At 37.8% G+C, this 11,314-nt stretch overlaps 1 pseudogene; it reads right to left on the minus strand.

Moving 5' to 3' along the window:
- Positions 1 to 2,439: 2,439 nt before the first annotated feature.
- On the minus strand, positions 2,440 to 3,397 carry LOC100683158 (annotated as a pseudogene).
- Positions 3,398 to 11,314: the final 7,917 nt, after the last annotated feature.

Below are 11,314 nucleotides of genomic sequence, written 5' to 3' on the forward strand. Positions count from 1 at the left end.
TTCTTGATCCTCTTCGTCCACTTCATACTTCCATAAATTCCCTTCCCCCCTTGCAGTCTGTTTTCTATATTTATGAATCTGGGTTTTATTTTGTTTTGTTTGTTTGATCCTACCTATACATAAATCATGTAATATTTGTCTTTCTCTGATTTATTTCACTTAGAATAATACCCTCTAGGTCCATTTGTGTTCTTGCACATAGTAAGACTTCATTCTTTTTTATGGCTGAGTAGTATTCTATTGTGTGTATTTGCCATATCATCTTCATCCATGGACACTTAGGTTTCCATATCTTGGCCATTGTAAATAATGCTGCAGTGAACATAGGGGTGCAGATACCTTTTTAAATTAGTGTTTTCATTTTCTTCAGTAAGATACCCAGTAGTGGAATTCCTAGATTATATAGTAATTCTTTTTTAAATTTTGGAGGAAAATTATGCTGTTTCCCATAGTGGCTGTACCAGTTTACATTCCCACCAACAGTAAACCAGGGTTCCTTTTTTGTCCACATCCTTGCCAACACTTGTTATTGCTTGTCTTTTTGATGATAGCCATTCTGACAGGTGTGATACATCTCATTGTGGTTTTTATTTTTATTTCCCTAATAATTAGTGATGTTGAACACCCACCTTTTCATATGTCTGTTGGATATCTGTATAGCTTGAAAAATTTCTATTCAGATTCTCCACCCATTTTTTAATCAGATCATTTTTTGGCATTGAGATATCTGAGTTCTTTATGTATTTTGGATATTAGCCATTTATCAAATGTATGATTTGAATATATCTTCTCCTATTCAGTAGATTGCCTCTTCATTTCGTTGATAGTTTTCCTCAGTGTGCAGAAGCTTCTTAGTTCAGTTAGTTTCATTTGTTTAATTTTGCTTTTGTTTCCTTTGCCTTTACAGTCAGATTGAAAAAAACATCACTAAGATCAATGCCAAGGGGTTTATTACCTATGTTTTCTTCTAGGAGTTTTGTGGTTTAAGGTCTTATATTAAAGTCTTTAATCCACTATGATTAAATTTTGTATATGGTGTAAGATAGTGATCTAGGTTCATTCTTTTTTCTTTAATTAAAAAAATTTTTAAAAATTTTTTTCTGGGACACCTGGGTGACTCAGCGGTTTGGTGCCTCCCTTTGGCCCAGGGCGCGATCCTGGAGACCCCGGATCAAGTCCCATGTCAGGCTCCCTGCTTGGAGCCTGCTTCTCCCTCTGCCTGTGTCTCTGCCTCTCTCTCTCTCTCTCTATCATGAATAAATAAATAAAATCTTTAAAAAAATAATAAAAATAATAAAAAAATATTTTTAAGTAGACTCCATGTCCAGTATGGAACTCAGTGTGAGGCTTTAACTCATGACCCTGAGATCAAGACCTGAGCTGAGATCAAGAGCCAAATGCTCAGTTGACTGAGCTACCCAGGTGCCCCAGGTTTATTCTTTTGCATTAAGTGTCTAGTTTCTCCAACAGCATTTATTGAAAAGACTGTCTTTTCCCCATGTCTTGCCTCCTTTGTTGTAGATTAATTGATCATATAAGTATGGGTCTATTTTGGTGATCTCCTGTACTCTTGGTCTATGGTGTCTATTTTTGTGCTAGTATCATACTGTTTTGATTCTATTGCTTTGTAGTATATCATGAAATCTGAGATTGTGATAACTCCAGCTTTGTTCTACTTTCTGAAGATTGCTTTAGCTATTCAAGGTCTTTTGTGGATCCATACAAATTTTTAATTTAAAAAATATTTTTTAAAATTTTTACTTAAAGCACCTGGGTGGTTCAGTGTGTTAAGTGTCAGACTCAATCTCAGCTTAGGTCTTGATCTCAGGGTCATGAGTTAAAGTGAGTTCAAGCCCCACATTGGGTGTATAGCCTACTGAAAAAAAAAAAGTTTTTACTTCAATTCCAGTTAGTTTGCATACAGAGTAATATCAGTTTCAAGTGTACAATATAGTGATTCTTCACTTCCATACAACACTTGGTGCTCATCACAAGTGCTCTCCTTAATCCTCATTACCTATATAACCCATTCTCCCCACCCCCTCCCCTTTGGTAACCATAAGTTTGTCCTTTATAGTTAAGAATCTGCTTCTTTATGTGCCTCTCTCTCTCTTTTCCCTTCCTATTTGTTTTGTTTCTTAATTTCCACATATGACTGAATCATATGATATTTGTCTTTCTTTAATTGACTTATTTTGCTTAGCATAATACTCTCTATACAAATTTTATAATTGTTTGCTCTAGTTCTGTGAAAAATGCTATTTGTATTGATAGGAATTGCATTGAATCTATAGATTGCTTTGGGTAGTAGGGACATTTTAACTATATTAATTCTTCTAATCCATGGCCATGACATACCTTTCTATTTGTTCTATTTTTTATTTTTTTTAAAGAGAACTTTGTATTACTTATATGTACAGAAAATTCAACAACATCCACTCAATCTGGTTTGGTGGCCAGTTCTTTAGCCTTTGCCTTTTCCAATTTGGCAATGTGAGCTACTGATTTTAGACCTAGGACATTGCTTCCCCCGTGGCAGTTGATCTCATTATATCTGCCATTGTAATTGGTCTTGATAGTTTCTACCAGCTTAGCCAGAGCTCCTTTGTTTTCCAAGTTAACCTCTGTGAACACAACAGTGTTAAAGGTCTTCTTGTGGACCAGACACCCCAGCCTGGCCCCTTGATAATGCAGTAGGGAACCCCCCTCTTATAACACAGTGCAGGCAGGAAGACAGCCAGCTTAATGGGATTCATATCATGTGCAAACACTACCAGCTGAGCTTTCTTGTTTTCCACCAAGGTGATGACAATATGCTTTTTTCAATTTTATTTATTTATTCATGAGAGACACACAGAGAGAGGTAGAGACAGGCAGAGGGAGAAGCAGGCTCCTCACAGGGAGCCTGATATGGGACTCGATCCCAGGACCAGGATCACGCCCTGAGCCGAAGGCAGAGGCTCAACCGCTGAGCCATCCAGGCATCCCAATGATGACAATATTAATTCTACCTTGGACAGGTAGCCTCTTAGCGAGTATATCCCCTTTGCCAGCAGCTTTCTTCTCAGCCTGAACCAACAATCTCTATTTCTTCTTTTGCTTTGTCTCTTGTCTGTATTTGTATACCAGCTTAAGCATTTGAATAGCTGTTTGGCAGTCCAACATCTAGGTGAGGCACTTCTAGATGTTTATAGAAAATAGCCCTTTGCTGCTGCAGCCAGACATAGCAGGGACATTTGACAAAGCAACTGAGGTCCCTTTTGGGCTGAATGTCTTGTCCAATGCCAAAATTCTTGGGTCTTTTCTCGAACAGGAGACTGACCACGTTCTTAGCCTCCTGCTTCTTCATAACAGTAGGAGCCGGGATCACCTTCTTAGCCTTCTTTCCTTTTGGCATCTTTAATGGCTGAAGGAGAGAGTGGTGTCATTTTAAATGGGACTGTTGTCTTAATTTCTCTTTCTGCTACCTCATTATTAGTGTACAGAAATGGAACAGATTTCTGTATATTAATTTCATGTCCTGTAACTTTACTGAATTCATTTATCAGTTCTAATAGATTTTTGGTGGAGTTTTTAGGGTTTTCTATAGATAGTTCCAGATCATCTGCAAATAGTGACTGTTTTACTCCTTTACCAATGTGGATGGATGAGTTTTATTTATTATTATTAATCTTGGTCTGATTGCTGCAGCCAAGGCTGCCAGTACTATGTTGAATAAGTGTCTTGTTCCTGATCTTAGATAATAAGATTTCAGTTATTCACCATTAAGTATGTTGTTTTTAATTTTTTAATTATAAAATTTTATAAAATTATAATTATAGTATATATTACGTATATAAAAATTATAATTATAATTTGTAAATTATAAAATTTTATAAAATTATGTATACAAATGTGTTTTTAATTTTTATTTCATTATTTCTGCTCTGATCTTTTTTTTTTAATTTATTTTTTATTGGTGTTCAATTTACTAACATACAGAATAACACCCAGTGCCCGTCACCCATTCACTCCCACCCCCCACCCTCCTCCCCTTCTACCACCCCTAGTTCGTTTCCCGGAGTTAGGAGTCTTTATGTTCTGTCTCCCTTTCTGATATTTCCCACACATTTCTTCTCCCTTCCCTTATATTCCCTTTTACTATTATTTATATTCCCCAAATGAATGAGACCATATAATGTTTGTCCTTCTCCGATTGACTTACTTCACTCAACATAATACCCTCCAGTTCCATCCACGTTGAAGCAAATGGTGGGTATTTGTCATTTCTAATAGCTGAGTAATATTTGCTCTGATCTTTATTGTTCCCTTCCTTCTGCTAGCTCTGAGCTTTGTTCTTCTTTTCCTAGCATCTTTAGGTGTTTATTTGAGATTTTTCTTGTTTCTTTTCTTTTCTTTTTTTTTTTTTAATTTTTCTTGTTTCTTGAGGTAGACCTGTAATGCTATAAATTTCCCTCTCAGAATCTTTGCTGTGTCCCAAAGATATTGGACCATTGTGGTTTTATTTTCATTTGTCTCCATGTATTTGTTGGTTTCCTCTTTGATTTCTTAGTTGACACATTCATCATTTAGTAGCATGTTGTTTAAAAACCTCCATGGTTTTTAGTGCTTTCCAGATTTTTTTTTTTTTGCAACTGATTTCTAGTTTCATACAGTTGTGGTTAGAAAAGATGCTTGATATGATTTCAATCTTCTTAAATTCATTGAGATTTGTGTTTGTGGCCTAGTGTGATCAATCCTGGAGAATGCTCCATATATCCTTGGAGTATTTGGAATGCTCCAAATATTCTATTTGTTTTCAGTGGAATGTTCCATATATATCTATATATCAGGTTTATCTAGTGTAATGTATTATTCAAAACCACTGTTTCCTTGTTGATTTTCTGTCTGAATGATCTATCCATTATGTAAATGTCCCCTACTATTATTGTATTACTGTTGATTTCTTCCTTTATGTCTGTTAATATTTGCTTCATGTATTTAGGTGCTCTTATGTTGTATATGTGGTCTTATGGGGTATAGACATTTACAATTGTTATATTCTTTTGTTGGATTGACCCTTTTATCATTATGTAGTGCCCTTCTTTGTCTCTTGCTATAGTCTTTATTTTAAAGTCTATTTCGTCTGATAAAAGTATTGCTATCCCAGCTTTTTTTATTTGCATGGTATATATTTTTTCTATTTTTTCATTTTCAATCTGTATCATTTAGGTCTGAAGTGAGTCTCCTATAGGCAGTGATAGATGGATTTTGTTTGTTTGTTTGTTTTAGCCATTCAGTTACCCTATGTCTTTTTTTTTTAAGATTTTTTTATTCATAAGAGACACAGAGAGAGACAGAGACGTAGGAAGAGGGAGAAGCAGGCTCCCTGTAGGAAGCCTGATGCAGGACTCGATCCCAGAACTCCAGGATCACACCCTGAGCTGAAGGCAGAGGCTCAACTGCTGAGCCACCCAGGCGTCTCACCCTATGTCTTTTGATTTGAGCATTTAGTCTGATTTGAACATCTACATTTATAGTAATTATTGCCATTTTGTTCATCGTGAAAGGTTTTCCTTTTTTTTTTTTTTTTTTACTTCTACTCATGGCCTTCTCTTTCCATTAAAGAATTCCCTTTAACATATCTTGTAAGGCTAACTTAGTGTTGATGAACTCCAACTTTTGTTTGTCAGGGAAGCACTTTATCCCTCCTTCTTCCCCCTCCCTCCACCTTTTTTATTTCTCTTTCTATTCTGGAAGATAGCCTTGCTAGATAGAGTATTCTTGGTTGTAATTTTTTTTTCTTTGAGCACTTTGAACATATAATGCCACTCCTTTCTGGCCTGTAATGTCTGCTGAAAGACCAGCCGATACCAGCTTAGTTCTTTTTTTTTTTTTTTTTTTTTTAAGATTTTATTTATTTATTCATGAGAGACAGAGAGAGAGAGAAAGAGAGAGAGAGAGAGAGAGAGGCAGAGACACAGGCAGAGGGAGAAGCAGGCTCCATACAGGGAGCCTGATGTGGGACTCGATCCTAGGACTCCAGGATCACGCCTTGGGCCGATGGCAGGCACTAAACCGCTGAGCCATCCAGGGATCCCCACCAGCTTAGTTCTTGATTGAACCAGAAGGGAGAAGCATTTTCTGATAGGAAAAAAATACAATCTTCAGTTGCTATGATTCCTTTTTAAATAATTTTCAGCATTCTGTAAAAATTATGAGACAGGTAATGAGGCAAAAAATTAACCAATAATCAAGAAGAAAAGAGTCAACATATGTAGTAGACCCACAAATAGACTCACAATATAGTAAAGAAGATAGAGAAAACAGTGGGCCATATGGGTGGAAAGGTGGAGATTTTCTACAAAGAAATGGAATATGCAAAGACAAATCATGTGAACATTGAAAACTCTGATACCATGAGGATTAATAACTCATGCACAGGTCCAAGAGAACAGAGTCTGATTTGAGAATTTCTGGGAACTAGAAAGATTATGATGGATTCCTCGTCCCCCCATATAGAACTTAAAAATAATACTAAACCACAAAATAAATAAATAAGTGCAATAAAGTCCATCAGAATTTTGCCTCTCCCATGATGACTACATTCTTTTTTATTAAGATTTATATTTTTAGGTAATCTCTACACCCAACATGGGGCTCAAACTTACAACCCCAAGATCAAGAGTCATATGCTCTACTAAGCCAGCCAAATGCCCTCATGATGACTAGTTTCAATGCCTTTGTTTCTTTCTTGACAGATCCTCTTAAAACTCATTTTTTCAGCTGTTTCAGTGACCTAAGCTGCTGCTCATTTGTCCCCTTTGACAGAACTGCCACCCTCTGGGTGGGAACAGGTGAGGAACCACCTGCCATGGAGAAATATCCTGAACAGAGAGGGCGGACATTGCCCCCTACCTGCCCTTCCATATCCATTGCTGGCCAAGCCCCAAGGAGTCCCCAGAAGGGCTAAAGCTGGCCGGGCTTAACCCAGAAACTGCCAGTGGAGCCCACCAAGGGGCAAGGCTAAAACTGGCTAATGGTTGACTTATCCCAAATATTGACAGAGCCCAGGTCTTCCTGCCATTACCTAACCATACATGACTCCTCTTCCTCACCTGCAACCTGGCTCCATGTCACAGAGGACAGAACAGGAGCTTTGAAGCCTACCACAAATTCCACCCAACTCCCCCATTAGGGACAACTTATAGAGTCCCTCTGAGCCTCTTTCCTCCTCATCAATATGAAGAGAATCAGCAGTATTCCTTTTTAGTTGCTGTGAGACAACTGCCATCATGTGGTTAGCTAAGTGAGGGTGATCGGTACTGCTATTCTCATCCCTGCCCTCAGCCTGCAGTCTACCCTGAGACAAGTGGGGCTGGCTAGCCATCTCTTCCCTGGAGCTCTTCTTGCTCATCCTCTCCTGGGCCCCTCTTGGGACTTGGCCCACCTATTCCTGGACCTGTGCCCATAAGTTTTTCAGCCCCACCAACCTGCCACCTCCCCCCAGCTCTCCCTGTGCCTCTTTAGCCTCAGTATAGCTAGCACTTTGCCATCTGTCCTTTCTCTCCTGCTCTGCCCCCCTGGTTCAGCTGAGTGGAGAGCTCCTTAGGAGGCAGAAACCCCAACCCCTCACCCCAGCAGCCCCAGAGCAGGATTCTCTGCACATGGCCAGCTTCCACTGGAGAATTAAACTCCTACTTTCATAGACAACTCAGCTTGTGCATATCTCTCCCATCTCTGAAGAAGTTTTAGTTACTGTGATCCTCACTCCTAGACTTTGCATGAAGGAGTAAGGAAAAAAAGGGAGGGAGAAGCTTACTGAGAGCTTTACCTCCAGGCACCCTGCAGATTTTTATTTTGTTTGATCCTTACAACCGCGAGGGATATAGTATATATGAACCCAAGTTCTTAGATGAGGAAATGAAGGTTCAGGGTCAGGCAGCAAGCCTTAGGCACCAACAGGGAGATATCTATGGCACTACATATAAAATAAGCTGGGCAGTTTTTGCTGTTTTGGGTTTTTGTTCATTTTGAAGCATAAGCGACTGTTCTTTAAAAGTTTGATGGAATTCACAGACACAAAACAACATATGACTGAGGCTTTGGAAGAGGAGAAGGGATGGCTTTCAGCACCACTTCAATTTTCTCCTTGTGCTTTAAGAAATGTATCTATTTCATTTATAGCAAAAACAGTTCCTAATTCACTCTCCTTTCTATTTAATTTTTTATTGAGACATAATTGACATTTAACATTATATTGGTTTCAAGTACAGAATAATGGTTTAGTATTTGTGTATATTGTAAAATGATCACCACAATAAGTCTAGTTAACATCCATCACCACACTTAGTTACAAATTTTGTTTTCTATGAGAACATTCAAGACCTACTTTCTTAGCAGCCTTCAAATATACACTACAGTATTATTAACTATAGTCACTATGTTGCACATTACATCCTCAAGACTTATTTTATAGCTGGAAGTTTATGCCTTTTGACCCCTTTCACCCATTTTTCCCACCCCCAAAACCCCTCCTCTGGCAACCACCAATCTGGCATCTGTATCTATGAAGTTGATTGATTGGTTAGTTAGTTAGATTCCACATATAACTGAGACACTATAGTATTTGTCTTTCTTTGTCTGACTTAATTAGCACAGTGATCCCAGAGTCCATTCATGTTGCACAAATGGCAATGGGTCTCTAACCCATTGTGAATTAATATCTGTGTATGGTGTAAGATAGTGGTCCAGTTTCATTCTTGTGCATGAGGCTCTCCAGTTTTCCCAATACTATTTATTGAAAAGATGGTCCTTTTTCTACTGTATATTCTGACTTCTTTGTAAATTATTGATAATGTATGCATGGGTTTATTTCTGGGCTCTCTGTTCTGTTCTGTTGATCTGTTTTTATACCATATTTGTACTGTTTTGATATTCTTAACACCCATCACCCATTTAGCCTGTCCTCCACCCACCTTACTCCATCAACCCTTAGTTTGTTCCTGTCTTCAAGGATCTTCTATGATTTCATTCTCTCCCTCTTTCTCTCTTTCTCTCTCTCTCTCTTCCTTCCCGTATATTCATCTGCTTTGTTTCTTAAATTCTGCATGTGACTGAATCATATGGTATTTGTCTTTCTCTGACTTACTTACTTCACTTAGCATAATACACTCTAGCCCCATTCATGCCTTTGCAAATGGCAAGATTTCATTCTTTTTAATGGCTGAATAATATTCCATTATATATATTATAATATGTGTGTGTGTGTATATACATACATACACATCTTTTTTCTCATTCATCGCCAGTTGATGGACATTTGTGCTCTTTCCATAGTTTGGTTATTGTTGGTAATGCTGCATGTACCCCTCATGCTACATGAGAGTGCATATATTCCTTCAAATCTGTAGTCTTGTATCCTTTGGGTAAATACCTAGTACTGCAATTGCTGGATCTCAGGGTAATTCTATTTTTAACTCTTTGAGGAACCTCCACACTGTTTTCCAGAGTGGCTGCACCAGTTTGCATTCCTACCAACAGTGTAAGAGAGTTCCTCTTTCTCTATGTCCTTGCCAACATCTATTGTTTCCTGTATTATTAATTTTAGCCATTAATTTTAGCCTTCACAGGTGTAAGGCGGTATCGCATTGTAGCTTTGATTTGTATTGCTCTGATGATAAGTGATAATGAGCATCTTTTCATGCCTCTGTTGACACTTGTATGTCTTCTTTGGGAAAATGTCCATACATGTCTTCTGCCAATTTTTAAACTGGATTATTTGTTTTTTGAGTGTTGAATTTGATAAATTCTTTATAGATTTTGGATACTAACCCTTTATCAGATATGTCATTTGCAAATATCTTTTCCCATTCTGTAGGTTTCCTTTTAGTTTTTGTTGATTGTTTCTTTTTGCTGTGCAGAAGCTTTTTATCTTGATGGAGTCCCAATAGTTCATTTTTGCTTTTGTTTCTTTTGCATCTGACAACATGTCTAGTAAAAAGTTGCTATGCTGAGGTCAAAGAGTTGTTGCCTGTGTTCTTCTTTGATGGCTTCCTATCTCATATTTAGGTCCTTCATTCATTTTGAATTTATTTTTGTGTATGGTATAAAAAAGTGGTCCAGTTTCATTCTTTTACATGTTGCTCTCCTGTTTTCCCAACACCATTTGTTGAAGAGACTGTCTTTTTTCTATTGAATATTCTTTCCTGCTTTGTCAAAGATTAGTTGACCATAGAGTTGAGGGTCCATTTCTGGGTTTTCTTATTCTGTTCCATTGATCTGTGTGTCTGTTTTTGTGCTAGTACCATACTGTCTTGACAACTACAGCTTTGTAATATAGCTTTAAGTCTGGGATTGTGATGCCTTCAGCTATTCTTTTCTTTTTAAGTATTGCTTTGGTTATTCGGGGTCTTTTTGGTTTTATACAAGCTTTAGGATTATTTGTTCTAGCTCTGTGAAAAGTGCTGGTAGTATTTTGATAGGGATTGCATTGAATACGTAGATTGCTTTGGGTAGTATAGACATTTTAGTAAAGTTTGTTTTTCCAATCCATGTGCTTTTCCATTTCTTTGTGTCCTCTTCAATTTCTTTCATAAGTGTTCTCTAGTTTTCAGAGTTCAAATCTTTTATATCTTTGGTTAGGTTTATTCCCATGTATCTTCTAGTTCTTGGTACAATGGTAAATGGGACCCACTCCTTGATTTCTCTTTTTGCTGCTTCATTATTGGTGAATACAAATGCAACAATGTACAGATTTCTATACATTGATTTTATATCCTGTGACTTTGCTGAATTCATATATTAGTTCTAGCAATTTTTTGGTGGAGTTTGTTGGGTTTTCTACATGGAGTAACTTGTCTGTAAATAGTGAAAGTTTGACTTCTTTCTTGCTGATTTGGATGCCTTTCATTTCTTTTTGTTGTCTGATTGCTGAGGCTACTACTTCCAGTACTATGTAAAAAAGTTATGGTGAGGGACGCCTGGGTGGCTCAGCGGTTGGGCGTCTGCCTTTGGCTTGGGACATGATCTCAGAGTCCTGGGATCAAGTCCTGCATCAGGCAGATGGAACATACCTCAACATCATATAGGCCATATACGAAAGGCCCACAACTAATATCATCCTCAATGGGGAAACAGTGAGAGCTGCTCTCACCATAACTTTTTTTTTAGATTTTATATATTTACTCATGACAGAGAGAAGCAGAGACGCAGAGGGAGAAGCAGGCTCCATGCAGGGAGCCTGATGTGGGACTCTATTCCAGGGATCTGGGACCAGATCCAGACTCAGCTCTTGCTGAGCTCAACACAAACAGTCAAGTGCTAAGTCATCCAG

Source organism: Canis lupus, chromosome 19, assembly GCF_011100685.1.
Source record: "Canis lupus familiaris isolate Mischka breed German Shepherd chromosome 19, alternate assembly UU_Cfam_GSD_1.0, whole genome shotgun sequence".
Classification (NCBI taxonomy): domain Eukaryota; kingdom Metazoa; phylum Chordata; class Mammalia; order Carnivora; family Canidae; genus Canis; species Canis lupus.